The sequence below is a fragment of the Zophobas morio genome, unplaced genomic scaffold (genome assembly GCF_036711695.1).
Source record: "Zophobas morio isolate AGI-343-1 ecotype UQ-CSIRO unplaced genomic scaffold, CSIRO_AGI_Zmor_V1 ptg000021l, whole genome shotgun sequence".
Classification (NCBI taxonomy): domain Eukaryota; kingdom Metazoa; phylum Arthropoda; class Insecta; order Coleoptera; family Tenebrionidae; genus Zophobas; species Zophobas morio.
Window position 1 is genome coordinate 7,920,950 of NW_026972126.1, and position 12,543 is coordinate 7,933,492.

General features: G+C 35.2%; 1 protein-coding gene across 1 annotated transcript in view; it reads left to right on the plus strand.

Annotated features, from left to right (window-relative positions):
- Positions 1 to 12,543, plus strand: part of LOC135132006 (Ig-like and fibronectin type-III domain-containing protein 1) — a 313,291-nt gene that overhangs the window by 138,181 nt on the left and 162,567 nt on the right. Inside the window, exon 3 of the mRNA XM_064059917.1 lies at positions 2,590 to 2,643. The gene's annotated coding sequence lies outside the window, so the exon portion shown is untranslated. The remainder of the gene's footprint in view (positions 1 to 2,589; positions 2,644 to 12,543) is intronic.

Consider the following 12,543-nt stretch of genomic DNA (forward strand, 5'->3'; position numbering starts at 1 on the left):
TAATTTTATGAGAAAGAATACTTGTGGCTTATGAGTCCATCTTTATATTTAACACTACACACCCAGATTTTTTATTGTAGAAAGTTTGTAAATCCTGGGGGCTGTATTTTTAATTTACAATTGCTTATACAGGATGGCTCAAAAGATACGTATAGCATGATACTTTACTTGTGCTTTAAGAATCCACATATTTTGTTTTCACTCATAAGGGTTGTCATAAAAAATAAAATACACAAAATCAAATTTTATTATTTTTCGAAAAAGCTGGATATGTTGTGTTGTACTTCAGGGGGGAAGGGAGTTCTGTCTAATACTCTATACCCATTTTTTTACTGTGGATATGAAGAACTTGTAGTCTTTCTTTTCTAATAATTACTAAATATTCAATGATATCTTGTTTGCTAAAAATCCTAGTTCAACCTGTTGAATTTACGTTTGAAAAATATAATCAGGTATCCAAGGTCAATATGAAGGATCAAGTCATCATACATTAAATTGCTTTTACTTGGAAAACTGGCATTGCATTTTTAATAAGAAGTTGCCGTTTCCCCATAAATAGATGATAGATCAGTTATTAAAGTTGAACCTTTGAAGAGCTATTGGGTACCTATCTGTCAGGTTGAAATATAACGAAAAAGCTTAGGAAAGTTAGGTTATGATTGACATTTGTGGCAGACAGTAAGTAAGTCTTCAATCATCCATCATAACGAGGAGGCAACAATCATGAAATGTTGTATAATAATTTCAAGGAATTTTTTTATAGATAAAACATTTTACAACATGGGTTTGACCAGAGAGAACATTTTCTAGTTGTGGGTAATTTTTAAAAATATACTTATGTCTTTCGTAAAATTCGCATTTTTACTTCATATTTCATTCGGTCATTTTTGAATAGGGTTAGAGGACGTTATAAACACTGATCGTGAATTTCGCGTCAAAAGTGAAAAAACCCTTTTTACTTCCCGAAGGTGGGTACTTACAATGTGTCTAATCAGCCCCACCAACAATTTAATGACTGAAATTCAATTTTTTTATAGTAAATTGTATTTAAATTTTATAGAATAATATAGAATAAAATTGGCAAAATTTAATGTTATATATAATTTTTTGTAAAAGCTGTATTTGTCGACTGTATTTCAGGGCAAAGGAAGTTCTGTCTAAATTTTAGACCATTTTTTTCCGTATCACAAGCCAAATTTCCTGAATGTAGCTACATTCTTTCTAAAATTTTACATCGGGAAATCATTACAATATTATGTAAAAGCATAAAACAGGACGCATATTGAAGACAAAACGTATCGGATAGGATCTAACATGAATGGTTCGAACAAATATTTAAAGCATTATCCTTTTTGAAGACTTGCACACTGAGAGCAAAGCACGTAGGACAGGCAGTGTTGATGCATTTTGTAACACAAATACTTATAACATTATTGCCTTATATATTTTTTTTTCATTCTTAAAAAAAAGCAATTGAAGGAAGGAATTACACAACGCTAGTGTATAATTGTTTTGAGAATGTTGGTGTCAATCAGATAGTAAAAACCTTAATTCTGGAAACCTTAAAATCGAATCAGCTACGCTATTTTCACCCAAATGAGTTTTATGAAAATTGTAACCTCATTAGTCCGTCCGAGTGTCGTGGTGATATCTAGCACTGAGAATTAAATAGCCCCTATTTTACATTACCATTGCCGCGTCAACCTCATTATGCAAACGGCAAGACCCACCCTCAATCCTCTGAAGCTCGAGACGCTGAACAACAACAACAAAAAATATAACCAGCCCCAGTCGACACTTATCACGTCAATTGACTCGTTCAATTGGCACTTTTTCCCTACTCGAATGGAACAAGTCATGTGGAGTTATTGTTTCGAAATGCGCTTCCGCTTATCAAGAGGGAGCATGAGGGTTGGACGGATGTTCCACTCTGATAAATCGGTCTGTTTAGGGACATAACGGCGGAAATTTTGCTAAATGTTGCTTTTTTTGTGTGGTGCATGTTTGATTTTTCAATTTGCGACGACGGCTGATAGGATGGCGGAATGAAAACATCTGGTGAAAAGGGATTACCACATTTTATAAATGGTTTCCTACTTTCGAGATTGGTTTCGTGGATCCAAAATGAAAATGCTCTTAGTGCAGCGGATGGCTTAATTGGGGATTTCGGTACTGGTGACAGCACGTCAATAAATGCATTTGCATATTGTGTACGAGCTAAAAATATTTATGGTTAAAGTAAGAGCGGCAAACGCTGTACGACGTGTGATAACTATGTAAATGAGCTGAGTTATCTCGTTTAGCATATTTTGTTATGAAGAATTAAGCAATGATTTCAGTTTTTAAATTTAATATTTTCATTAATATAATGTAACGTGTACATTTAAAATAGAATGACCGTTGATAACGCAAAATAGAGATTTTTAATTTGCTTAAATTATCATTTATCATTGTGACAAGTGCGGACTGCAATCTATGTATAAAACGAGATTTAAAAGCTTTCACATATTCACAATAGCAAATATTGATAAGTGGCAATAAATTATATTTGATAATTACAAAATAATTATAATGCATTTATTGTTTCAGATCGTGCAAAATACCTCAGCGGGAAAACGGATTAAGAACGGGATTTTACTGCAGGTGAGTACAGATTATTAAAAATTGAAAATCATTTTACTCTTTTTTATAAATAAGAAAATAAGTTTACGACATTTTCTGAAGAACTATTTTGATGTCTCATTACTAAATTTATTACGACAGAAACCACTAGTATTGTTCTATGAACATTTTTTTATTGATTTTTGTGGTTAAAGTTTTACATAAATCTGAAAACTCTTTAAAATTGGATGAATTTCATCAATCAATAATCTGTTCTGTATAAAACACGTTATAGTATGTTTGACTGCATACTAAAGCTTGAGATAACAAATTTTATGCATGTATTATTAATGGACATGCGTTACATTATTTTAGACAATTCTCAAACGATAAACTAATAAGGTAGTTCAAGCGCAACAAATTTATGCATTTTGAATATTATCAAACCTAAACTATGGATTTCAATAATTGAAAAATTTTAAAAATACATTTTTTACTTCCATGCACACCTACCTAACAGAACTTTCAGAAACATGTATACATATTGAAAATCAAGAGAACCTAAAGCTTATTTATATTATTTATACGTTTTTAGTAATATTTTGCTGAATAATGGAAGTACTTTTAACTAATAATACGGTACAAATCTCCGATAAATAGAATAAATTTTGGCAAAACGAAAGACTAGGTATGGACTATAAAAAATATTTGCCCTTAATTAATTATGAAATGAAAATAACCTTTCTTTTATTAATTTTTCTTAAATTTTACGTACAGTGACCCAAAATTTAATTCTTGTTTAAGCATTACTCGCATTTACAATTTACACATAGCAGTTACAAACTCGGGCACCAGTTTTTTAATGTAAGGTGCTGCATTGCAGCGATCACCTGGATAATAATTCAATGGAGAATGTATCTCTGTAATAATCAGCGCGCGGAATAAAATCTTACTGCTGCAATTGGTCATTTGAAGTAAGGTGTGTTTTATGACCTGTAGTAGGACGCTTTGATCTGATACACAAGGACGTCGTCACTGCGTCTCACTAAGATTGTTTACGGCTGCTAATAATACTACTTCTATATTACTATATTACTTCAAATAATAATACTCGGAGCCTTTTTTAATTTTTCTACCACAGGACATCGTAGCTTCCTCTTTTGGGCGAGCCGTTTTTATTGATTTGATTTATCAATTCACACCTATGGGACCTCAGAGTAGTTTGATTACCCCACTCTTATAACGACTTCCGGAGAGCGTTGGTCCCTGTCCATATTTTGGAAAATCAGGAAAGTCCAAGTGAACACTCTCAAAATGCCCTCGTTGTTGCTTTGTCACATTTCCATCCAGTGCTGTACTTCGTGTTGGCAATTTGTGAATGCCTATCAAGAAATCCGTCTTAAACCTTCTGGTTTTCATCTACGTTTCTGGAACGCGGTCACTTTCGATGGCTCATTGGTCATCATTTTTACCTACTCCCTTACAAAGACGACTCTGGGTTTTTCATCTTTTCCGGAAAAATTTCTGAAGGGTGTGGTTGATAGTTGTAAGATCTATCTTGGTGGTCCATTTTTAGCGTTTTGAATTGGAAAGAAAATCTGGGTGAATCCAAGCCGTCCTTGTTTGATTCTTTCCCGATATCTCGTTTGGTGAACGATATTGGCAACCGTGCCATTTTGAGATACCCATTTGATTTTTTGGAATTTTTGGTGCTCATATTTGTTACTATTGATCCTGAAATTTTTATTTGCTGCTAAATAGCATAATTTTTGCCCATTTGTATTTGTCTTTTCGTGTATTGTGTGTTTTCTCGCTACTTGTCCAATGTTCTTCTTTGAATCGATTTCTATTTCTGCCTCAAGATTATCGTCGAATTTTTCTTTTTCTTCATCTATACCGCTTTCTGTCGGTGCATACACATTTATCACTGACAACTTGAAAGATTTTGCTTTAATAAGTCACACCCAGGCAATTCTCTCATTTTCTGGTCTAAATTCTAATCCATTAATTTTCCCATGATAAGAGGGACTACTCCATATTGACCTTGCTTTTGTTCACCCGAATATAATAAGTTAATAATGTAAAATTCGTTTTATTTATTTCTCCTTGTCTTTTTCATCTTGTTTCCTGTACTGCAGGTTATCTGTTTTGTATATTTACACTTCTCTGGCGATTTCTTGCATCTTTCATATTGTTAACAGTGTTCTAACGTTCCATGTGCTGATTTTTCTTTTTTACTTCTCGAGTGTAGGCTAAGGAAGTATTGTAATCGAGTCCATCGGGCAACGGACTGCTTTCAAATTTTCTGACCCATCATGACCCCTAGAGTACGAAAAAATGGGTCCCTCGTTTCCGTCTGTCTGTCTATCTATCTATCTGTCTGTTGGCCGTCTATGTCCACACCAATTGAAGTCAAATTTTATATGTGTATTGGGAATTTCATGTAGAATTGTAGATGGTAAAACGCTAACCAAACTGTCTAATCATCCCGACCAACAATGTGATGACATCACCTCAAAATTGTACATATATAGTAAGTGGGTTTTAACTTGTTTAAGATAACATAGTCCTACATGTGTAATTTATGAATCCGTGCTGAGTTTTTACCTGGAACGTCTAGAAAAAACCCGAATGTTTTGAAATCTTGCACATGTTTTGTTATCATAAGCATGGCAAATATTTAATAAAAAAAATTCTCATGCCTGTACTTTACAATTTCATAGCTGAAGTCGTCTTCACATCTTTGTTTCCCTGTATGGTATGAATTTCTGCATGTCTTTAGCCTTTCTTGTCCTTCTTGGTCATAACCTGTGGGTGACGTGTCACTCTGTTTTCTTCTCTTAGTCTTTTCTTCTTCCTTTCTCATTTTCCTTATTTGTCCTAAGCTCTGAGTCTTTTCCATTTATGCGTAGCTTGTTGTATATCAGTTTACCTTACGCCCTTTCTTTCCCATCTTTCATCCATCTCATTAGTTCCATGTACTCTCCTTGATGTTTTTGCTATAATCTTCGTTAATGAAAATTCTTATATCCTTTAATTTTTGTTGCTTGTAGTATTTCCATTTTTTTATTCCTGTCCTCTTTTTAAACAAGGATTCATCAAGGTCTTATGGTCTGGCCGATCTAAGCTTATGCGGCGACCTTCACGCCGCCGGGCGTGGCGCCTTCGGTCAGAAGCGGCGATCGCTCGGGCGCCGGGATTGCCCTCAAGCCGAAGACACGGATCTCAGGTGGTGAGCGCCAACGAAAACAAGATAATAAAATAAAACGGCAAGGAATATTTTAAATAATAATCGGGTTTATTCCCTGCCACCAGCTACACGGCTAAAATAATAAATCTTACGGCTAATGTTGAATAAAATAAATACACAACGGTTTTACGAACAAAAATAAACGAAAAGAATTAAATGTCCGGCACGGTCGTTCCTCCTGGACGGCGACTTCCTTCAGGACGAGCTCCTCCTGGACTTGGGGGCGGTGACCTTGCAGCTGTGGCGCGGTGATGGTACACGACGCGTGCACGACGGTTTCGACTTGTGACGACGACCACAAAGAAAACGGTGATGGCGGTACCGTTTTTCGCTCGGGGGCGGAGATTCAAAAACCGGTACGCCGACAGGTAGAAAACCCAAGACGGTACTTACGGTGGTCGGTTCAGGGCTCCTCCAATACTCAAACTCAAAAACTGCCAAAACTCTGTTCACCACAGCACTTCTGCACCCTTCAAGGGTTCAGGCAAGAATCCTCTTCTTTTGCCGCGGCGGCGCGGCGATCGCGGATTTACCCCTGGCTCTCGCCGTAGGTGTCACGGTTTTCGGCCCGCGAAAATTCGCTTCGTTACACTATAAATGATTATAGAATCGAAGTAAGTCATGAAAACGTGCCGCCTCTCAGTTTTCGACTTTACTAAATGCTCAAGGACGCACGACAAATATCACACCCATCTGTATAACTGGTTGCCTAAATACTTCAACTCATTACAACAAATTACACAGTAAATGTTGAAAATGTTCACCATTTTGTTCAAGGCACATGTTCATTCTCTTTTTAATTTCAAAAATTTTCTGTAATCCTTTCGTCAATACCCATTTTTCAATTTCATGTTGCAACAGGAACTCCTAACTTCTGAGAAAATCTTGTCAAATATGTTTGCGGATTCTGCTCAATTCATCTCAGATCATCAACAACTTCCTCAGATACTGAAAGTCTTCCAGGAGATTTCCCTTTGTTTAGATTATCAGTTTGAACAAATTTGTTGATTACATCTCTAACGTGAGCCTCTTTCTTAAATTATTAAATCACGGTATTTGGCCAAATATTCTTGCTTACAGGCGGGTACAGAATAAAACCAACCCTTAGTTTTCGAATGTCCTTATGCGATAACAAGATATAACAATAAAAGTGTCTTGTTCAACACAGTCTTCGCTTCTTAGCACTAAAACTAAATTTTCGTACGCAAGCACCAAGAGTTTCGAAAACGACTGTTTCGTTGTGTTGAGCTTGGATCAACGAGAATTAGTGTAATTCCCACTTGAAAAACCTTAAAACAACAAAAACGTTGGTTTTAAATGAAAGGTTACAGTTGGCATTAACAACTACGCCCTTAGAATCATTTATAAACACCCTATACTTCTTATTTCATCAATTTCCTCCTGTACGTTCATCTGTACTTCAAATGTAACCAGTATTTCTTTCATTTTGCTCTTTATTTGCATAAATAACCCTCAACCGATTTTTTGTGAATTGGAATTACGTTCGCGACTTTTAGTCAAGATAAGAAGATAACTTTTTAGAGAGATAAGTTTGTAATATGAGCAAAAGTTTCTGCAATGCTTTTAGAAAAAAGGATTTACTGGAAATTACTTTCATAATATATGTTTAATTTAATTAAGTTTGGAGCAGATTTTTACGACGCCTCTTTCTTGTAAAAACCTTTTCAACATTTCTGTAGTAATCATTCATCCATTTTCAAATTTGAACGAAAGGCTATTAGCAATTAATTATCAACTTTCAAATCTTAGCCGGCGGTAATAATATTCCCGCAGTGAACTTCGTTATTAAAACCAAGAGTTATTGCCAACCGCCTATTACGCGAATTCCCTAGCGACACCAACAAGCCATTTCCACCGTGACACTCATCCGCACCGGCTGCATCCTTGCACCGGAGCAAATAACACAGAAAAAATCCTTCCGACGTCTGTCGTCACATCCGAATGAAATATATGCACACGACTTCGGATCGCTTAAATGCAAGCACACGATTTATGTTTGGCGTAATGGAAAAGCCGGGGGATGTCTCGCCGCCCTTTTTTCGAAGTATGTGTACGTGTGTGCGCTGGGGGCGCGGGTGTTTTATCGAGTTCGCCGACGACACTCCAGGGACGGACTTTTACCAACAGGTCGACGTGAAGGGGCCGTTAATACAAAAGAGGCGGGTAATCCGACGTCGGAAATGCTTAATCCGATAACTGCGCGCTTGAATCTGTATAAAGACGACGTGTATCCGTTCGGTGGAAGGCATTGATCATCGAATAAAGACTCCCTTTTTGGACGGATTAGCACCCTTGCAGGGTTTTGGTTAATCTATCGATGTAAGGCGAGGAATGTGCTAAGTGGCGCATCTGAAGTTGAGAAGATGTAAACAACTGATTTTAAGCGGAAAATATTGTTGGCTGAGAGACAAAGAAACGACTTCCTCGCGTACAGTGCGTAAACGGAAAAAGAAAAATCATCTGACGAATTTACACGGGACTTTCTTTCTCACTAAGCGCGACCAATTCCCTGTACATGTGAGGGCGTTGTTTTTTCATAAAGGTTTTTGGCGAAGAAGTTTGACTGCGGACAAAACAGATCGATTTTGTGGTGCAACTCAGCAACTTTTAGTGAAGATTACATTAATTTTGAAATCTAAGTAATTACATTATATCATAGTTAGAATATGACTGGATTATATTAATTACATAAAAGAGACAAATTAATCAGGTTTCTTATAAAATCACAAAATTCTTCTGAGCTGTAAAATGTTTTTTCCAGAAGCTACTTTTTGATTAATATTTTAAAATTATTAAAGTCGCTCTGCTTTATCTCTTATCTCTAGTGTTAATACATTCCAAAGTTTAATACCGTAGTAGTTTATACGATTTCGAGATTCACTTAATCTGTGAAAATCCGGTTTTAAATTTAATTCTTATACATTTCCTTTTAAAGGTTTTTTTTCTATGAGTCGAATAACCCCACAGTAATATTCCATAAAACAACACACCTTGTATAGTTACATAATATGCTGTAACCAAGAGCTTGATTAAAACATTTTCACGAAGTTTGCGGAGTGCAAATAATCCAGAAGTTAATTTTCCTAATAAGTGATTTACGTGTTCATTCACACCATGCTTACATCTAATTTTACTCCAAGAAACGTTATTGGGTTCTTTGACTCATCGTAATCGCAAAGCGAGTATATTATGTGCTGCAGTTTATTAGCACATATTAGAAGACAGGTAATTTGAATTGCACCAGTTAACAGAAACTCTGGTATCTCTTGTAATTTCACCAAGATAATTTAAAGAGCCTTAGTCCAGTTATTGTATCATCCCCAAATAGAAGAAGCCCAGCATTTTTTAAGGAATTTAGTTTGTCGTTGATATATATTAGAAACAAGAGAGGGCCTAGTACTGATCTATGGAGAATTCCTACATGAAGCGGTAGTAAGTAGGATTTAAATTTTATAAAATAACATACTCCTGTACTTGTGGTTTATAAATCCGTCTTCAGGTTATCCCCGAAACATTCAAATTTTGCGTCTCTTACACTGTTTCTGCAATTACGTCCCTATATTGTTTTATTCCAGTATTACAGTGCACGTGTCGAAATTGACATATTCCACAAAAAATGACACATGCGCACAAAATTTGAAAACCCGTGGAAAGTGTGAAAATTGGTCATGAACTGTGATTATCAACAAAATGGAACCCCACGTTATTTTTTTAAGTCAAAAATGTGTTGTTTAGAATTCTAAAATTCAAGATCAATTCATGACGATTACATCGTGACCCGAATTCGCTATCACAGAAATAAAAACAGATATTAAATACGGTGGAAATAACAATAAGTCCCTCGGTACACACTTCGCTGTGAGAGGACCGTTCGAGCATAAAAAACTTGACCTTTATTTCCATTAAATACAGTAAGTATTACCTACAACAATGTGGAGAAAAATTAACTTAAAATTTTAAATTGACTCGATAACTGTTATAAAATACGTGCCGCCTTGCACAGAAATGACATATAATTACTATTTCCTCTGTTGCCAAACAAGAATATAAGAATGCATTATTTCTGGAGATTGCGTGAAAAAAAATAACAATTTTATTCTTACAACTACAACGAGCCGTGGAAGAATGCGCAAAATTAGTGGCTGTTTTTAATCGCTTTAAGTAACAAATGACGTAAGTGTGGGATTTCCGATTTGTCATGACCCCGTAATGTCCTTTTAATTCTCTACAAATTTTTTCTTTCGTAAAATTTAACTAACAAAATAAAACGTCCTAATTTTAAAACATGTGATCTCGGTTGCTGGAGACTTCGTCTTTTTGCTTCAACTAACTAAACTCTAACCAACTCTCAATTTAAGGAAAATCCCATCGCAGCATGACAAGTTGTTTACATTACTAAAACGATTTTTCTTTTAAAGGCGGTTTCGCGTTTTCTTTTTTTTTTGTGCTAGATTTAATTTCGAAATGGGACACCACAATAGCCTTCCTGAAATGTGGATCACAACATTTTCAAATGGGAAAAGTCACTAGAAATACAGGCATAGACGACAAGAATTTCTACACAAATATATAGCGTGTCATCTAAAAAAAGTTGTATGTCGTCGACGAATACAAAAAAATATATAACGTGTCATTTACTTTCTTATACTTTTACTGTACAGAGGTAATAAAAGTTCGCAAAATCAAATTTATGTACAAAATTAATTCATATAAAATCTTTAAATGGGGATTTCTGTTGAATATCTTTGTTGCTACAAAAAAGTGAACAATGTTTTTGGTACGATCTACAGAGTTTTGTAAAGTGACAACAATGGTGAAAACCGCGTTTCTAAATTTCCATAAAAGCATACGACCTATGTAAAATTTCAGTAAATCTGTTAATAATGCAGATATTATATTCTGTATGTATTCTAATGTATTGACAAGTCGATTAGAGTTAAAATAGCGACTCCTTTTAAATCTTTCTGAGAAAATTGAGTTTTATGTTAAACGAGTATAAAGACTTCTGCCGAGTACGAAGTTTTAAATGCAACTCCGTGACGTTCCTTACTCCTGAATTTCCCAACATTTACTATTTTACGTTATCTCAGAACCAACTTTTTTTATTCTAAAAATGGATACTAGGATCGAAATTTACCCAGTATTTCTACTGCTTAACTCGGGCTTATTAAAATAATAACTTATTAATAATTATTATTTAGCAGACTTCACGCACACAAGAAACGCACAACACAAAAGAAAATTTGTTTGTTTGATGAAAATGGTCATGCCAGTTTTTTTGTCATCCGGAAAAAGTCAAACTTTCATCATTTATTTTCGTCCTTTCAGCATTTTGTAACACACACAAAACTGCTTCCGGTTAAATTAACGAATACTTTACGTCAACGGTCAAAGCACCTTTGTAAATGTTTATTGCGGCTGCTTCGGGTAAAATCAACGAAGAAATCGCCATGTAAATACATTTAAAAAAAGATTAAAAATTGCCGACGCTGTTAATGATGTTAAAAATATTCAGAATCCCAAGATTGAGAAAAAGGTGGTCGAGTTGTATTTAAGTTTGTACTCGATTAAGGTCTTACGCCCGTTTAGCATAAGAATCAATTTTATTAGAAAACTTTAACCAGTAAATGTTCTCTACTCGTTGTACTTTCTAGTTTGGACGACAAAGCAGTACCCATAGAGCTGGCAAATGCTTTATTAATGATAATGATCGATGTGCACAGGGTAAAATTCCGCTTTCGTTCGATACCAGCAGGTCGTAGAAGTGTAATTGTCCATTATGAGAAGGGCCAAAATCAGCTTGCTTTATATGCTGTAAGACTTGTGGACTTGAGAAAAGTAAAAAGTGACGTAAGTAATTTTTACTTCCTGAGCGTAAGATAAGGAAGGATAGTAATCGAGTCCATCGGGCGACTTGCCAGTTTCATGTTTTCTCGACGTTTCATGACACGCAACCGAGTGGTAATACTTCCGACTAACGACCCAGGTTGACCGATCGAAACTCGTGGGCGGCAGATTTTTTTTCATTGCATAAAATACATTTTCTCGAAAGTGTGAGAATATACACATCTTTATTTAATAATGATAAAATAAAAATAATAATAATAATATTCAGAGCATTTTGTTCTATTATGACTTAATTAGTAATTTTAGCGTTCTGTTTTGGGACGACAAAGTCGTTCAAATCAAACAAATTTCTACGTGATATTATTCCGATATACAAACATAAACACTTGAAGTTAAGCATGTTACTATTACTGAAAGGCTATTTTTCCCGTTGGCTTGCGCGGCGTCCTCTTGGAATTTGCTCCTCCGTGGCACAGAGGTTACGGGGGTGTTATTTATGCTGTGGTTTTTGTTTTATAGTGGTTATCACAAAACAATCATCACCAAATTTAATTTTAAGATTTTTCAAAGAAGTGGGATTTGTTAGAGTTGTATTTCAGGCGCGAGGGAAGTTTTGTCGAAATGAACTTTGACCAATTTTTGGTTCTAAATTATTCAGTAACAAGATTCTTTGCAGCGAATTGTTCAAACTTATTTCACTTCATATTTCTAAGGTCGCTTAGTCGTAGCACTGAAGCTTTTGTGTTAAATTTTCACAACATCAACTATGGAACCTTTTATTCTACAAATAATCGACATTGTTCGTTGCCACACTTGGATATATT